The 20,284-nt window shown below is 30.7% G+C and overlaps 1 long non-coding RNA gene across 1 annotated transcript; it reads right to left on the bottom strand.

Moving 5' to 3' along the window:
* Positions 1–15,654: 15,654 nt before the first annotated feature.
* LOC123197179 lies at positions 15,655–16,606 on the bottom strand. The gene is made up of 2 exons (XR_006497840.1): positions 16,486–16,606; positions 15,655–16,391 (listed from the first exon to the last, which is right to left on the bottom strand). It is a non-coding gene; the product is annotated as an uncharacterized LOC123197179 (long non-coding RNA).
* Positions 16,607–20,284: the final 3,678 nt, after the last annotated feature.

The raw sequence follows: 20,284 nt of genomic DNA, 5'->3' as shown, positions 1-20,284 counted from the left end.
CAATTTTGAATTGAAATATGTTGTCTTAAACAAGTTTAACCCTTGTTAGTTTTTTCCATCGCCATCAGTCAAGCTACAAGATCAAAAACACAGAAAAAAAAAAAAACCTCAAAAGATAGAAGAAAAATGAAAAAAAGAAATCTAGGGTTATAGAGATGCAGAAAAGAGAAGATGAAAATATTAAACAGAAGATGAGAGAGATTTTTATTTTCGTTCATAATAAAAAACTAACGGAAGTCCTTACATTTAACCTACTTTATTACAATTTTCAGCAATTAACATAAAAGCCCGGCCCTCATGTATTTCACTTCTTTTGGTTTTGTTTCTGCCTGTACCCTACTTAAAGTGAATGTTGGGACCCTTGGCACAAGCGGGATGATAGACTGAAAGACGGTGACCACGTAGGCGCCTTGGCGACAGCTCACATGATACATAACTCTGCTACTTTGCAACAATAGAAAGAAATTTTGAAATCTTCTAATCAGACTCTACTCTCATCTGAAAACAGCATCTTCCTGTCACGTTAGATAAATATCCAAAATAAGTGAACTTAATCGATCAAAGGAGATTAATTTGCTACATAAATGGATACAATTTTATTTATATTAATAGCAATCCGGCTTTCTTAAGAAAGTCTCAGTCTCACTATATATCGCATTCCAAGCAAGTAGTGCAATCGTCCCAAAATTCCAAGCAAGTAGTGCAATTGTCCCAAAAGCGAATGAAGCAAGCCCCGGTACGAAGCAGAAGTCTCCAGCATTCCATGCTAATTCAAAACAGGACCAAAATTAGAATAAAACTCAGAAATACATTGTGGGCAGGGAAGAAAAGAAATATGACGTACCATTTATCGCAACAACTGCGTCGAGGTGAGGCAGTTGAGGTAGCTTCACCAGACCCACTTGGAGGGTTCTGAGTCGGTGGTGGAGTGAGGACATTTGGTGGCGATGAGGTCGCTGCCATCGGAGCTTGGAGTGACCAACTTTGAGGCTGTTGAGGCTTTGGTGAAGAGGGCGAAGAGCTTGGTTAAATAGATACAAGTTGGACCCCCGCATAAGAGGAAGACGTCATTCTTGTAATATTTCTAAGGTCATATAAACTAGCTGAAAGCGTGGCCCCCGCATAAGAGGAAGACGCCTGTGGGTGCGGCGTGGAACTTGGAAATCCCATTTTGCTCCTTCCTCTCCTTCCCCCCATTTTCACTGGCAAGCATTAAGCAAAAAGTCCTCTTTTCTTTTTTCTAAGTAAAAACATCTACTTTTTAAACTTTTAAGTAAAATTAAATCAAACATTTTTTAAAATATTAAAACTATTTTTTATTATTTTATATAAACTCTCATTTTCATATATTTTTTATATTATTTAAACACTCATTCTCATTTTTATTTTTATTCAATATTTGATATTATAAATTTGTTTAAAAAAAATTCATATTTTTAAATTCAAATAAAAAAAATCAATTTATGAGAAAAAGATATTTATACAAATCTTAACTCAAAATTTAATTTTATTTGTTAAATCTAGTTCGTATGTTATTTCAAAGAGATATTTAAAAATTTAATAATAATTTAGGGTTAAACAAAAGGCCAAAGGACTTATTCTCACCTAAAGTATCCTCTAAACTCAAGTTTTCACCCTTTAATTATAAAAATTTTAAACACTCACTTATGAGGGTTTAAATCTATTAGTTTTAAAGATAAAATCATCATTTTATCTATAATATTAAAAATAAATTAAATTTAATCTCATTTCTATCCTCCCAAAACCTTAAAAACTAATTATTTTCTCTATAAGTCATGTTTAAAAAAAAATGACATTTTCTCCTTAAGGTTTAGTTTTCAAACTCCGACGTCATTGCTGGCATCCTTTCCCTCCCAAAACTTCTTTTTCCTTCAACGATCTCTCTCTTCTCAATTAGACTCTCGATTGATGTCAAATCAAGCTAAGGAGGCAAACAGTTTTATCGAAAAAATAAAACTCTTTATCTTCTTATAAGAAGATATCTAGAAAAACGATCATCTTTCCAAACGAATATGAGATCTTCATCTTCATCTTCTCAGCTTGATTCGATGCCCATTAGGCATTCAGTTAAGAGAACAAAGATCACTGGATCATCAAATATTATTTAAGTAATTATATATTCACCTAGTGTAGAAATTTTTTTCTAAATAAATTTAATATGATCCCATGACTCTTTGGATAATATTGGTCAAAAAGACAATCCCACTCAAATTCCCACCCTGCGATACATACAATTTGGTTTGGATCTTCAGTTTGTTCACATTGCCAGAAAACTAAAACTATAGTGGTCAAAAAACTTCTTTGTAAATGGGCAATCCTATCTTTATATACTTTTGCTTATATAGTTAGATATTTAATCAAAATATATATACAATTTTGTTTTTAATAAAATTATATGTATTTATTTTAAATACATAAATAGATATATATTTATACATATTATAATGTGATTAAATAATTTTAAATTAAAAATAAAATAAAATTTAATCATATAATAATATACATAAGTATGTATTTATTTGTGTACTTAAAATCAGTTTTAATAAAACTATATATATCAATTTTAAATATATATTTATATGTGTCATCATATAATTGAGGAATATTAAATTAAAAATAAAATAAAACTCAATTTATGTGATAATATATATAAATGTGTATTTATTTATGTATTCAAAATATATATATAATATTATTCTAATTAAAAAAATCTAATTAACACATTATTATTTTAAAAAATAGATAAATTATATTAAAATTTTAAAATTTTTCATATTTTTTATTATATGATTATTTTGTTTTTAAAATATATTAATATATATTATAAAAAATATATTATATCATATAATATATTTATTATATTATATTAATTTAATATATTTTATAATATATATAATTTTTTACCGGTATGTTATTTCGCATCATACATATATATATATATATATATATATATATATACGTACATATATATGTACATATGTGTGTGAATTTGGTGGGCGATCAGATCGAGATTAATTTTGTACGAATGTTTTTGCTCTTTCTCAGAGGCTGTCGGTCAATGACAGCCTGTACTTTAATAAAAGTCCAACCTTAGTATAAAATTGAATTAGTTTATTATCCAAACATCAATTTTCTATTAAAAGATTTAAAATCATTTGCAGCATCTTAATGGCCACTTGGCAGTCATAGGTGGTTCAGTTTGCATTGGCTTGTGCACAATCTAACAGTGGAGCTTGAATACTAAGAATATCCCCTGTTTCTTCTTCAGGAGTTGAGACTTGGAATGTTTTTAGCTTCTGCATCAAATATTATGCTACATATAAAAAAAAAAAAGTGTAATTTAATTTAAATCATAAAATTAAATTAAATTATTTAAAAATTATAATTTATTTAGAATTAAATTGATAAACTTTTAAAAAACAGTCTTCTACTTGAATTTAGTTTAAACAATTTTTAAATCGAACCAAACCGTAAATTTTTTTTTGATATATACATATGAGATCATATTTAATAAAATTTTTCAATAAACAATTAAGTTTGACAAAAATTTAATAGTTATATATACACACACACGGAGAGACATACATACACACATGCACACACATAATATTTCCTTGAGCATGTACACATTTTTTATACACAAATATATAAATACATTAATATATTATCATATGATTCGGGGGAGGGGGGGGGGGGGGGAATGTAATAAAACATTAGTTTTTTAAATTTTGTTATTAAATGACGGTTTTGTCATATACTTTAATTAAATTTTTTAATAAATTTTTACTCAAGAGTGAGACTTTGAGTTTTTAAAAGTTGAAGGATATGAGTTTAGAATTACACTTAACCTTGGGTGGGAACAAGTCATTTGGCTTTGTATTTATTTTATATATTTATATTATGTTCTAAAAAAACTCTAATTCAATTAATTTTATTAAATAATATATATTTAAAAATAAATAATTTTAATAAATTTAAATCGTAATATAAACTAGACAAAACTATTTTTTTAAAAATTTTGTTTGGTTCAAAACTTAGAATAATTTAGTTTGGTTTGAACAATTTTTAAACCATTTTTCATTTCAGTTTAATTTAAAAAAAAAACTCTCAAACCACACTAAATCAGACCATGCATATCTCTACCTTCTGGATTATTTTAAAGCATCATGGGGGGATATAATTTGTATCTCCTGTGAAATTGATTGAAATATGCAGTCATGAGTTTGCAAATATGATCACATGATTCTTTAGCCCAGTGGACTTTCATGACATGAATCTATAGCCCAATGGAGAGTTTGCTTAGCCTCTTTTTATAAGGGATTTGGGTACACATGTATGCCAAGAGCATGTGTTAGAAACTTGCTAGTATGGTTGGATTTGAATTAAGTAAGTTAGAGTTCAAAACCGAGTTCAAACTCAACTCGGTCAAGCCTGAAATGGACTGGCCTTAGCTGAGCTCGAACTCAAGTTATTCGCTAGATTTTTTAATTAAAAATTTTGATACAAAAACGATATCGTTTTAATCAATATGTATTAAAAGAACATCGTTTCAGTAATAAAAAACGAGTTGAACTAAATTTGAATTGAGTTTGAGCTCGGCTCGGCTCAAATCTAGCCCTACCTGCCAGCCATGTTACCAGATTCAAATTCCTGCAATGATTCCTTGCACAAACCATAGATTCAACGTATATAAAAGGGTACATAATATTTCGAGTATCTCAGTCAAAACCAAATTGACTTCACAACAAGAGGAATCACTTCCTTCTCACAATGTTTTCCTTATGCGTTTGTCACCCCTTTCTTTTTTAGCTTTAAATTTTTAGCCCACTTTACTTTAAATCACCTTTAATTTCCACGTCTCTCTTTTTATGTTGCCGTAACTAATCTAGCCGTTACACCATCTATTAATAATTTTCTGCCAACATCCTTACGTTTCGTTTTATATACCTACATGATGAATGACATAACAGTTTACTTAATATTATGTGAGTCCAATTTTAAGTATCCAGTTAGATATTCAAAATTAAATATACATAATTTTATTAATAGATTAATATTAAAAATAAATTATGTGCCTAATAGAAAAGAAATAATCATAATAAATGAAATAAAAGAGGTACAAGTGTTCATGTTGATCATATAATACAAAATGAAGTGGTACAAGCCAAAGGTTGTGACCAAAATGAATAGATGCTTACCATTGATTTAAGGAATAAACTCTTTTTTAATTGTTGCGTTAATCTATTTTATTTCTTTGTTACCCATTATTTGGTATAAAAAATTGATTAATTAACGAAGAGAAAAACATATTTAATAATTAATATTCCCTACTGTTAGCTTACCCAAATTTGAGCGTTACATGGGGCAACTGTTTTTAGGGAATTTGCCGCCAGGCTTCTGTGATTTATAGTTTCTGTCTCTAGACTTAATTTTCAGCTTTTATACGATTTTTTTTTTTAATATTAATTGTTATTGTCTCTAGGGTTATTATTTTTAACGAGAACCCTTTACCTTCTTGATGTTAGAGTCATTGATTTCAGGGACAGTTATGAAGATGACTGTTAGTTCAATTTTCTATTCAAACTTGTAATGTTTTAGGTTGACTCTGCTGTTTTACTGGTTTGTATCATGAGAACTGAGAGATAATTCCTATGTAAATGTGATGTAGTTTCTAAATTTAGTTTTGTTTAGCTAAATTATATTTTTCTAATTGCTAGGATTTCATCCATTGTTCCTGTTGATTTTCCCTTTGTGGTGGATGCTTTTCAAATCTTGCAAAAAAGACAACCAGACAGATAATCGATTTTAAGAATGATATTGCCTTTGGAATGCCATTGAAAATTTTTTCCCTTTGATTATGTCAAATGTGGCCTCATCTCTACCAGTTACAATGTGTAGATACTATGAGTACTCGAGCGAAAACCGAGCATGATCAGCTCAAAGGTGAGCTTACGGCAATCGATAGAGTCAGCGAACTGCCTTGGGGTATTTTGGACAACATCCTTGGTCGTCTACAGATGAAGGAGGCTGTGAGAACAAGCATCCTGTCTAGACAATGGAGATATAAATGGGTTAACCTTTCAAAGCTGCTCTTTGGCGTGGTCTCTAACCGCGCTGTTTGGAATTTTCCAAAACCAAGATGCGTCGAGTACCACATTTTCAATGTTCTGCTATCTCATTGTGGCAATATACACACCTTTAAGCTTTGCAACACCTTCCCAGAAAAATTGTCCAATCTTCAGACCTGGATATGTTATCTTGCAAGAAACGGTATCAGAAAATTCACTCGAGTATGCTTGTGCGGCAATTGATTTTGCAAACTTGTTTAAGTTACCAGCTTGCATATGGTCTTGTGAACATCTGACCCGTTTGCAACTCCGTCAATATGAATTACCACAACCTCCTTGTGCTTCTAAAGGTCGTTTCGGAAATCTTGTCAGTCTCAATCTTTATGGGAAGCTTAATGATATGCAGTTGCTCGAAAACTTGATCTGCAACTGCCCTGTTCTACAGATATTGATGCTTAATGGTCTTCAAAATTTAGCTTGTTTAAGTATTCAGGTTCCAAAGCTAAAACAGGTAGATCTCCAAGGAAAATTGGGGGCTCTCCTCTCATTCTTAAAAGTTGTTCAGTCCTTGCAGAGATCACCTTAGTCATCACTTCAGATGAGTTTACCAGCGTCGAATATCAAGATGAAGGAAGGATTTACCATTTGGTACACTATCTCAGTCAATTATCCAGTCTAAAAAGACTTGAAGTTTCTGGTTTTTACCTTAAGGTAATCAGGACCTGAATCTGAAACTTTGAAATTTTGCCAAAATGAAAATACAATTCCTAAACATTTGCAGTACTCTGTTTTTCCTCTTATATTCAACTGCTTTATATTTTATTAAACATATTGTACATTAACTGACTCTTCAGATTCTTAATGCTTTTGATCATAGAATTGGCTGATGCGGGATGTTTCAGACGTTGCTTATACTGCATCCAACCATTTGAAGCTTCTTTATCTCATTGATATATGTTTCAACGATCGTGATCAGACCAAGGCTACTTTCAAACTTCTTAAACACTTCGCAAACTTACAGGAGCTCCAGATCTTTGTAAGTTTGTGACATCAATGTTCAAATATCCTCTTGTCTTTCATGCCATTCCATCTTGTATGCTGATCTCCAAAATGAATCCTGTTGCTGTATTTAGATTCGAAGAGGAGAATATTCAAGACAATCTTCCAAATTTCTGCAAGCACAAAATCAATCAAGCTACTGTTTTAGACAACTTCAAATTGTGAAGATTCATCCAAGAGATTCTGTTTCAATTCTCAGTAACCGGCGTCCTGAATTGGAATTTATCAAGTTCCTACTTAACCATTCTCCAATACTTGACAAAATGGTAATTTTAAATGAAGAAGAGCATAGAGATAAATTTAATTTAAGGTTTAAGAAAGAAATATTGTTATTTAAAAGGAGTTCCCCAGAAGTGAAAATTACATATTGTCCAGTGTCCTCACTGCCATGGTACAGTACAATCAATCGATGATGACTCGATGTTCTTCATTTAGTCAGTTGGGGCTGCAAGGTTTTGAGGCTTTTGATTTAGGGTGTCAGGTTTTGAAGAGTGGTGAGTATTACTCAGCAAGACGTCTTTTAATGTTATAATGGCCGCTTGAGGACAACCATAGGTGGTTTAGTTTGCATTGGCTTGAACATTATTCTAAACTTGGAGTTTGAATAGTAGAATAGTCTATGTTTCTTCAACAGAAGATGAGGAGATTAAAATTGATTGATGTGTAGTTTGTATGTTCAGTGAAATTGAATGATGTGTAGTCGAGCACATTTTTCTGGCTTTGCACTTTTTCTCTGTACTTGCACATAGATGCTTAACTGAGGAAATTCAAGTCTGGAAAAATTGAATTACATGCTCAAATTTTAGAAGGGCTTCTCCAACTCTGGAAAATTATCTTAGTCTTTTATATGGTTCACCTTGGGCATGAGAGCGGAGTATCAATCTGCCGAGGAAAATTCATAGGGTTTGCATTTGGTTGCTTTCGCTCTATGGAAAGCTTCCCATTGCTCTGCAAGTCCATCGCCTTCAAGCATTTGAATTACTTCAGACATTTTTGGTCTACGTCTTGAAAGGTATTGGATGCACGATAGAGCCACTTGAACTACCTCTTCAAGCTCAATTTTGTCATAGTTGCTTTTCAAATCCTTGTCTACAAGTATTTCAAGTTTCTTTTCCTGATGAATTTTCCTTAGCTAAAATCATTAACAAGTGTCACCCAAGATACTGATAAATATAAGCATCTTAAGAATTTAAGAAGAAGCAAGTGGATAAAGAAGTTTGAACTCACCCAATCAAGCATTTCTCCTTTTTGATTAGTTGCCTTCCCAAATTCTATCGCTCTGTAGCCGGTTATTAATTCTAGCAGAAGAATATCAAATCTAAAAACATTTGTTTTCTCAAGATTTATTGGTTTGATAGTTGAACTTTGTTCTAAAAGGATGATCGAACTCTACCAAATGAGATTCCTTGAGACAAAAAAATTTCTTCAAACCTTTCAGGTACCCATTTGAGTGCTTGCATATACTTTTGTGAATGTGAAAGAACATTTCATATCTATGCTTGTTAATGGTTATACTATCATTTTGAACAAACTCGTTCATGAAGGTGTGCTACTTTGTTTATAACTATCAATCATAACAAGTGATAAAAATGAAAATTTGTGACTTATAGTATCTATATCAACTTTATTTAACGTCAAAATAAAAAAAATAAAATTAATTTTATATGACCCCTTCGACTCTAAGTGAGGACTCAATATTATAAAAATGTTTTTATCTCTAGGGTTAACGTTTTTAACAAAAACCCTCTGAGCTCTCATGTGAAAGATATGGATTTCAAACAATGTTTTTAAAATCGGATCAGTGATGAAATTGATTGTATTACTAGTTTATGATTCAATCAGTTTGATCGAGTACCAGTCGGTTCAACTTATTATCAAATTATAATGATTAATTTTTACTTAAAAATTTATAAAAAATAAAATCAATCAAGATACCCACACCTATGAAATTAGAACATATCATTTTTAAAAAGTAACAATTACTCATTTGATTTTAATGAAATAAGTAAAATAAAAAAATGTCTCAATCTCATGATATAGAAAAAAAACATAATTCTGTAAGTTATTACCTATAGAAGACATTTTAATGGATATGAGATACTTTTTTTTTAATTTTATTTTATTTTATTTTTGAATTTATTTTTCCTTGCAAACCTTTAAAAATTCATCCAATCTAGTAAAAAATAATCAAATTACTCAAAAATAATTAAATTTTCAAAAAATATCCTAAATTTGGGTCAAACTCTATTCTACCGATTTTGATCGATTCATTGGTTTGATCGAGTCAATGAATAAACCTATAATATTTCTAAATTAATAAAAAGGTAATTTGGCCATTTTGTTAATTATTTGAATAAAAATATGTATGTATGTATATATTTATAAGCCACTTGTTTAGGTAAAAGATTATGAGAAACACAGAGTCTACTTCCCACCACTTGTGCGCAGGCGTAACGCATTCTTCCTGCCATTTATATTTGTCTGAGTAATGCTTGCTAGACATAACTCTCCTGGAAGCCGTTTTGGAGGGATAACGGCATAAAAGAAAAGAAAGAGTTTTCTAAAGGGCTCTCTGCTGGGTTTTTATATTTGTTTCTTTTGCACAAAGAAAAGTATTCTCATCTTCACTACATAGTTGTTACATTGCCAGCAACCTTTTCTTACGCAGCCAAAGAGAAAGAAGAATCTTCCGTTCGCCGGTCAGAGAAAGAGGTCATCGAGGAGACTACTGCCACGCGAAGATGGACGTGATCGCCGGAGGAGAGGTAGGCTTTTGAACCACCCTTCCCTACTGCATCTATAATCTATGAAAGCAGTTGATATTTTTATGTGTGTTTATATATATATAAGTGTTTCCAGATGTTTAGTTATTATGGTTATATATGTGTATTCTTTACGTATATATATAAGAAGATTAAGTGTACGAATGCATACGAGAATTCAGAATTATTTAAGCGGTGATGATGGGTTGAAATATAATAGTTGAAATAATCTTGTTTAAATTGATGGAGTCTGATTCGGTGCTTAGGCATGTAAAGAAAGAAAATCTGAGAAAGAATGTCAGAAAGAAACGTAGGCGCTTAGTTGTTCCTTTTCTGCACTTTCAGTTTTGGTGATACTGATTTTTCTTATTGCTATAAGCGTATATGTATTTGCTGATGGTCGTACGTAGTACGTGGCTGTGTGATGATATTTCTGAAGGATTTAATAATTATATGGGTGCTGGTGTTGGTTTGCATGTGTGCTTATATATATATATATAGATATAGAAATTACGCCACCAGCGTACAGCACGTACGCCGAACGTGTAGAGCCTCCGGTGATGTTCTCGCTGTCACTGTGCTGCGCACTCGTCGGATGGGCTTTGCACCGGTCGGACATGCAACAAGGATACCGAGTAGTGTTGCGCACGCCAGGCAGAATAAAATCTCCAGAAACTGGAGTGTTATGGGATAGTGAAATTTTTGGATGGAAATTGAAGTCTGCTTTGCATGCCAGCCATGCATTGGGCTGATATGCTTTGTGCACGCCCACAGAAATTAGGATGTACTTGCACCATTTAAGCTATTTCTTTTTGGGTTGGGATGCCATGTGCTTAGCCACACATATTGTGGTGCACCTGCACCAAGTAAAAATCCGCACCAAACAGCCTTCAATGCATTCATGCCAAGTTTTTATTTATTTATTTTATTTCTTATTTTTATGTTCAAGTTCAAATCTTGGGAAGGCAATGTCAAACCGATAGATGAGATGTCTCGGTTTCGAATGAAGATAAAGCCAAAATTATTTTGATATAGGGTGTTAACATGAGCGGCACTTGAGACGTGTATTCGGATTTGGTGAAAATGGATATATAATGAAACTAAAACAAATGCCCTTAAATATGATGACATAAGAGACACCTAAGATGGGTGTCCAGTCGAGTACATCCGGGATGGATGTGACGGTGAGACTCCGTCGAAAATATCCATATGAAATATCAAATTTATTAAAAAGTCTACTGAGTGTTACAATTTATATATTTATTTTGGGGTGTTGTAGGTAGAAAAAAATAATGAGGCAGGCGGGGAGGCGAGTAGATCAGCACGTTGAACTGCACTTTGGCTATATTTATTTTATTTCTATTCTGATCATTTTCACAATAATTTATTTTATGGAATCCATGCATTCTGGAACTATCAATTTATTTATATTCACTAAATTTTACTTTGAGACATTTTGACATAATTTTCTTTTGTATTCCAATAAGTACTATGTGATGATTTTTCATAAACATCAAATTGTATTTGATGGTTATCATTATTTAAATTAAAAATTTTTTTTAATTACCGCTAAGGGGTCCATTTCCAAAATGGGATGTTACAAAACCATTTTTTAATGTTAACCTGACTAGATTTAAAATCGATTCCCGATTCAACTGATTGAACTAGCTAATTTGATCCAATTTTAAAATCAGTGATTTCTAGCACTCTGGTAAGCATTCAAAACATCACATCACCCCAACTTCAACTTCATAATTGTGAAGTAGAACATTCAGACATGACAGTGGGTCAGGTCAGGCCCAAGGCCCATATAGTAATGGGCCTTTAGGCCAGGTCAGCTCATATATTTTTAAAGGTCGAAAGCTCATTTACATATAGGGTTAGACCAACTCATTTAAACAATTTTTTTTATAAAAATTTTAATTAAAATTTTTAAATAAAAATTATTTTTTAATTATTAAAATAGAGGACAATATCTCCAATATTTTATTTATAATTTCTCATTTGTGGCAGAGGAATATTGTGGTTATATGATAAAAAATATTATAAATTTATAATATAGTACAAATAAATTAATTTGCATATTGTATAAATGAGAAACATAAATAAAATATTATACTAAGCGATTTATCAACTCATTTTTAACATACAAATCTCTGAATTCTTTTGATATTAGATTCATTTGTAATATTTTGTAATGATAAAATTAAAATGAAAATAAAATCATAAACACAAAAAATTATTATTTATGAATTCAGATAGTTTTCAAAAGAAAGTTTATGAGAGAAAATGAGATCGAGAATATAATAAAAGAATTAAGATTGAGAGAAATTGAAATTGAATAAGAGTTTAATTGGGTTATCCAGAGAAAAATAAATAAATAAAAAATTTTAAAAAATAAACTTGAAGACTTTTGCTTTGGTAGAAGGGCAGAAACCCTTCTGCCACCTGCTCTTTGATTTTTTTTTTTAATTTTTTTTTTTAAATAGTGACAACCATATCAAGTTGGTTCATGAGTTTAATATTAAAATGTACGGCTTGATCTGAAAGGTTTATAGATCAAGCCCAACACACTATAGTGTCAAGATAGGTTTTATTAAATTAGATTTTAAATTTGTATTTTAGATTGAGCCTCTATTTGATGTGATCTAATTAGCATATCTAAGAGCATTAATTGTCACAGGAAAATGTACATGTGCCGTGAACTTGCATGATGGGAGCTGAATGTTGTGAGTTGGGGCCCCATTCACAATTAAAGATTAAGAGAAACGATTTTCTTGTTAAGGAAGTTAATTAGTGTTAATGATAATTATTATGATCATCTTATTACTTCATTATTGATACAAGTGTGCCCAAGGTGGAAAAAAAAAAAAGGAAGGGAATGAATGAATATTTCAAAGTGCCTCTCTCCCTTTTAATCTCTCAAAACTTTCCCTTCCTCGTTTTTCCTTTAAATGTTAAATATAGTTAGTAACTAAATCCATTTGGCAGCTATTTAATTAATTGCAGGCGGGCAAGGGCGGTTTGGTGGGCGGCAGCAGGGAGCAGGCTGAATGGTCGGGAGACTGCGGGCGGAATTTGTTCTGGGCTGAATTAGTTGTTGGTACGGCTTTTACGGACATGTTCTAAAAGAAGACAGAATCTTTTGCACACGCGTCAATGAGCACGTATCCTTGCATGATTGGAATGGAATGGTGTGAGGTGGGGCCCCATTCAAAGGTGATTGGGAGGGAGCATTGTGATTTGTGAAGAAAGCTTAAGAGAAAAGATTTTCTTGTTAAGGAAATTAATTACTATTTGTTGATAACTTTCTCCCTAAGTCCTTCTCTCTCTCTCTCTCTATGTGGTGGAAGGGAATGAATGAATATTTTAAAGTGCTTCTCTCTCTCTTTCTAATCTCTTAATACTTTCTCTCTTGACCAAATACCCCCCAAAGGTTAGGTCTCATTAACTGTGCGATGAGAAAAGTCCCGTTTGACAAAGAATTAACTTCGATGTACTATACCCATTTTGATAGGAATCTATTATGAAATTTTATCTATTCTATCAGTAACACAATGATTCTATTGTGTTTCTTTCTTTTATTTATTTTTTAATTTACCTTGAATAACTTTTAAACCAAACATCCTTCGAGATCTATATATATATATATATAACACAAGTATTGGCTTATTAAAGAAGTTTATATGAGAACAAATAATACAATTTCACTCTTTCATACATATATGCTTCATTGTAAATTGTTCTATGTGGGTCAAACACAATGGAAGCTTTTTCGTTCACGTCCGTGTCAATCCAAGTTCTCATTCATTCATGTGGGGTTAGGATGTTGGCCTCTAGCGTAGTGGTTGTGTGGGCTCATGGCTCGTCACTTTCATTATCCTTCTTTTCTCTTTTCAATTTCATTTCTTTCGCCTATTCTTAACTTTTTTTGCTTGCATTATACCTTTGATCTATGAAATCATGGACTTCCATTCAATCAACGAAAAGTTTTTCATCATTATGATTAAGAAACTGGCAGTGTTATATGTGAATGTGTAGAATAAATAAGATAATTTTGCTCTTTTGACATACATATATGCATCATTGTAATAAAATCATTGGCTTCATTCAATTAGCGAAAAAAAGTTTTTCGTCATTATGAGAAGGAATTTGACAATGTTACGTGTGAACATATTTGATATACAATTTAAGTATATAAAAAATATATTATTATGTGATTAGATATTGTTTTATTTTTAATTTAAAATTATTTAATTATATAAAAATATATTATTTATATTTATATAAATTAAATACAATATATAATTTTATTGATAAAAAAATCTTGGAGAGGTATGTTTTAATTTTCTTAATTTATTTCTATTATTTGATATTTTGTCCTTTAACGGATAATTATTCTGACTGAAAAATAAGAGACGGGGTTTCCGCTTTGACTTTTTTGGTAACTTGTGTGGCAAGTTAAAGCAAATTAAATATGATTTACCAGTTTTATCGCTACCGTTAAAATTTAACTTTTCTTTTCTAATAAGCAAACGCAAATGGAGAGACTGGCAGCAGTCTTCAGTTAGGGACACGTGTCTGGAAATGGGACCACCAAATTCTTAATTCTTGCCATCACTCGGTCAATAATATGTGGCTCTGATGAAAAGTCGTACTTTCAAACTTTGCCACTGAAACCTAAATGTTCATCCTTCTCTTTCAAAATTTCGTCGAACCACTGACTTGTAGAAACGTTTGTCAAAAAATGGAATTTAAACATCAATTGAGTCAGGTTTGACTATACTCTTCTACGAATGAATTTAGTCTTCAAAATTTAGCTTGTTTTAGTATTCAGGCCCCAAAGCTAAAACAGGCAGGTTTCCGAGGAAAATTGGGGGCTTTCATGCTTAAAAATTGTACGGACCTAGCAGAGATAACCTTGGTCATCACTTCAGATGAGTTTACCAGCGTTGAATATCAAGATCAAGGAAGGATTTACCATTTGCTACACTATCTCAGTCAGCTATCCAATCTGAAAAGACTTAAAGTTTCTGGTTTTTTCCTTAAGGCAACCAAGACCTGAATCTCAAACTTTGGAATTTTGCAAAAAAAATCCAATTCCTAAACAATTGCAGTATTCTGTATTTCCTCTTATATTAAACTGCTTTATCTTTTATTAAACATATTGTACATTATCTTACTTTTCAGGTTCTTTATGCATTTGGTCCTAGAATTGGCTGATGCGGGCTGTTTCAGACATTGCTTATACTGCATCCAACCGTTTGAAGATTCTTTATCTCGTTGAATTGTGTTTCAACGATCATGACCAGACCAAGGTTACTTCTTAAACTCTTCTCAAACTTACAGGAGCTCCAGACCTCAGTGGATTAATTGTTGGTACAGCTATGCCCACCGTCAATGAGCACGTGTCCTTGCGTGATTGAGTTGGGGCCAGTTTCACAGTTAATTTGGAGAATTGTGATTCATGAAGAAAGTTTAGGAGAAAACGATTTTCTCGTTGAGGAAATTAATTAGTATTAATGATAATTATTATGATTATCTTATTACTTCAGTTGTTTTATACAAAAAAAATGGGAGGGGAATGAATGAATATTTCAAATTGAACCAATAGACATATGTTGGTTTGGAATTTTGGATTGAAATATGTTGCGTTAAACGATTTTATCTCTTTTTACCATTGCCATCAGTCAATCTACAACATCAAAAACAAAAAAAAAAAAAGGAGAAATCTAGGGTTATAGAGATGCAGAAAAGAGAAGATGAAAGTATTATATAGAAGATGAGACAGATTTTTATTTTTGTTCATAATAGAAAACTAATGGAAGTCCCTTACATTTAACCTACTTGATTACAATTTTCGGCAATTAACAACATCTTCTCGTAAGCTCGACTATCTGTACCCGACTTGACGTGAACGTTGGGACTGTTCAGATTTTTTATGTAATGATCAAAACAACATAAGGCTATACAAACATTATGTAAAACAGCAGATCTGTAGACAATTATCAGAATAAAGCACCAACAGATCATATACACTTCAGATCTACACATATAAAGTCCGATCTAAACTAAAGAGTAAAAGGAGACAAAATCAAACAACAAAACACAACTACTTTCACAAGAATAACAGTAGATAACTAACCAACAGACGGTCAAAAGAAATCTAGGGTTATAGAGATGCAGAAAAGAGAAGATTAAAGTATTTTATAGAAGATGAGATAGATTTTTTATTTTCGTTTATAATAAAAAACTAACGGAAGTCCCTTACATTTAACCTACTTGATCACAATTTTCAGCAATTAACATAAAAACCCGGCCCTTATGTGTTTCACTTAGTTGGTAATCAGTAGGACTATTTCTCAGGACTCCTCTGTCTGGTACTGGCTTAAAACTTAAACCTGCAGAAGTACATCACAATAGGCAGAAAAGTCTGAAATCTTCTAATCATACTCTACTCTCATCTGAAAACGGCATCTTCCTGTCACGTTAGACAAACATCCAAAATAAGTGAACCTAATCGATCAAAGGAGATTAATTTACTACATAAATGGATACAATTTTAATTATATTACTAGCAATCCGGCTTTCATAAGAAAGTCTCAGTCTCACTATCCATAGCATTCTGAGCAAGTAGTGCAGCATTTCCACAAATGATAGAAGCAATTCACGGTACTTGCCACACACATCCAGCGAGCGATGCTAACTCAAGACAAGAACAAAATTAAAATAGAACTCAGAAATAAATTATAGGCAGGGCAGAAAAGAAATAAAAAGTACCATTTATCGCAAAAACTGCGGCGAGGTGTTGCAGGTGGGGCAACTACTGTTGGAGCTTCCTCAGACAAACTTGGAGGCTGTTTAGACAGTGGTGGAATGTGGAGAGGTGGTGTTTCTTGCCCAGCTGCCATCACAGACAAACTTGGCTGTGGGTGAGAAGGATCTTTGGGACTGAGAAGAAGAGGAAGTGAGAGCAGTTTTTATAGAGAAGAAGTGGGGAAATTATAAAAAATAGCCAAAATACCCCCCCATTAAGCAAAAATGACTAAATTCACTATTTTCAAGCAAAAATGCCAAATTCACTATTCCTAAACAAAAATGTCCGTAGCTTTTTCTAAAATGTCAAAATTTCATTTCTCCTCATTTATATAAACTCTTCTCACTCACTCTCATTACACACGTTTCTCATATCACTCAAACACTCACTCTCACTCTCATTTTTATTCAAGATCAATTAGCAGGGTTTCGTTCAGACGAAAGAAGTTTGTATTTTTGAATTCGATTCAAAAAAAGACTATTCATCAGAAAAAGATATTTATACCAATTTTAGCGTAAAAACTTAATTTTATTTGTTAAATCTAGTTTATATGTCATAATATAGGGGTTAAATGAATGTTAGATAAATATGGAGGGTTAAATGCAAAGTTAGATAAATATGAGGGGTATTTTGATATTATACAATATATAAAGGATTTAAATAACATGTTAAGAATAGATAGATATGCTTTGATGCAAGACAACATACAAAGGTGTTAAATAAAAAAAGAGATAATTATGAGGGGTCAAATGAAATGTTATTTAAATATGGGGGGATATTTTGATATTAAACATTGTAAGAGCATTATAAATAAAATTTTAGGAATAGATAGATGTATTTTGATATGAGACAACGTAAAAGGGTGGTAAATGCAATATTTGGTAATTATAGGGGGTAAAAAAATGTTTAAAAAATAAAATAGGTATTTTGAAATTACAAAATACATGAAAGATTAAAATAATAGGTTAAAAGTAGATAGATATTTTTTGATACAATAGAACATAAAATGGTGTTGAATGAAAGTTTGGATAATTATAAGGGGTTATATGAAATGTTAAGAAAAATATGAGAGTATTTTGATATTTTATAATATTATGAAGGATTTAAAAATGTATTAAAAATGAATAGATGTATTTTGATAATAGGAAACATACGAGGGTATTAAATAAAACATTAGATAAGTATGGGGGCCTAAAAAAAGTTTAAAAAATATGAGGTATTTTGATATTAAACATTATAAGAACGCTTTAAATAAAATGTTAAGAATAGATAGATATCAAAAGTATATATATAAAATATTATTCTATTTATTATATATTTTTAATGACGGTTGATTATCGTCTCTATCCTCAAGGGAAAAATAGATTTCAAAAACACTTTAACAACAATCCACCTCTATCCTTTAACAAAAATTCATGTTTATAAGTCTGGATCGAGTTATTTGAGATTGAATTTGATTTCAAATAGAATAAATCAAGTTAAAAGCGACGATTGAACTCATTTTTATAAAATAAGTCAAGTTCATGGTTAGTATATTTATTTGATTTTTCCAATATTTTTTGAATTTATTGTAGAAAATTTTTTTTTAATCCAGGGAAAAAATAACAAAACATTTTCACACAAGAGATGTCATCAACTTGCATTAATATGGTAGACGTTGGTTGCGTAAATTATGATTCAATTAATATATTTAAATAAAGGATAAGCTCTGTCTCTTCAATTAATTATACCTTAACTATAATTAAACCCCATCTGTAATGCAAGAATTTTTGTACAATAACCTTTACTATAATTAAAAGGGAGATAAACATTTTTTTCTTTCTCTTAGGCTAGGCCGACAAACACCCTTCACGCGCTTGAGAATCTTGTGCCCACAGGTCAATGAGTACGTGTCCTTTTTTGATTGGAAATGAATGGTGTGAGGTGGGGCCCCATGACAAGTAATTTGGAGGATTATGATTTGTGAAGAAACGATTTTCTCGTTGAGGAAATTAATTAACTATTATGATTATCTTAATATTACTTTAGTTGTTGATAGAAGCGCGTGCATACAGTAAGGTACAGTAGGAAGTGTACCGATCTATGAGTACGTGTCCTTTGGTCATACTACTAAGCTATTCTTTAGGTACAGTTGGAAGTGCCATTGTCAATACTAAACTATAAATTTTTCTCTTAAAGGGTACAGTCCGAAAGGACCTTCCTTTCCTTCGTCTCTAATCTATGTCAAAAGGAAATTATCTGTTATTTTATATTTTAAAATGTTTTCATTGTATTAAATTTTTTTTTAAATTATCTTAATATATTATTAATAAAATATTTAATATAATATTTAATTTTATAAATAAATAATTTAAAAATTTATATATTAAGAGTTTTAAAACACATTAATAACCAAATACGTCAGTAATAAAATAAAATATTTAAATAAAAATAATATAAATAATTATAATTATACAAAGATATAATTATATACACTCTATAAATATTTTAAATTCTTACTATAAAGATACAACATATAATTATAAGAGTAAGAACTTTAATGATTTATAATTTGACTAGCCAAATTAAACTCTTACTACTTAAAAATAAAATAAAAATAAACAATAATAAGAGTAATTATAATTAACTATATACAATCTATAAAGATTTTAACTGTTATTGATATTATTTTTTAACATTTATATAATTTATCTCTAATAAATTCTATTAAAATAATATTTCTTCAAAATATTATAATTGATTTGGATTATGTTGAGTTACCTTCGTATGAAACATAACACTATCCAATTTAATTTATTGTCAAAAAACTCAATTCTAACTTGTTATTTTTTGTATCTAGTTAATGAATTATATTAAAAATTATCAGTTCTACTTTCAAGTTTCAAATATGTGGCTCTAATGAAAACTCCACTAATGAAAACTAAATGTCCATCATTCTCTTTCACATTATTAAACTAATTTTTTTAAGGTTTTATTTTATTTTTAATTTAAATATTTTTTATACATAATTTAAATACATAAATAATATATTATTATATAATTAAATATTATTTTATTTTTAACTAATGTGAAATTATAAAAATCAAGTATGGAAAAATTGAATCATAGACTCAAAATACTAAAAGGGATTCTCCTTAAAAAAATTTCACTTAATAAGAACACCGGATTCATGAAAATTACTTTTTGGTCGCCTACTATAAATTATCACTTGCAATTGATGTATCATGTACAACCATAATTTTGACCATCTCTTGCTGTAATTAATTATGTGTCAGCTGGCTGTAACGTGATTAATGGTCCCATAACTAATTTTAAGTTGTAATTTCTTTAATTTGGAAGCATAAATATTGCACGTGTTCAGATTGATATTTTTTTTTAAACTTGTCCAAAGTGATGGTGACAAATGTCGCCCTGTAAACGGTTGATAAAAATGCATAATTCAATGCATGTGCAAGGCACCTGAAGCTGATACTAAGAGACAAAATCTCCATCCCCCGATGGTGATGAGTTTGGGGAAACAAAGTCAGGTAATTTTTTTAAATATTTTTATTAAATAA

The sequence above is a fragment of the Mangifera indica genome, chromosome 15 (assembly GCF_011075055.1).
Source record: "Mangifera indica cultivar Alphonso chromosome 15, CATAS_Mindica_2.1, whole genome shotgun sequence".
NCBI lineage: Eukaryota > Viridiplantae > Streptophyta > Magnoliopsida > Sapindales > Anacardiaceae > Mangifera > Mangifera indica.
This window is presented reverse-complemented; position numbering and strand designations above follow the sequence as displayed.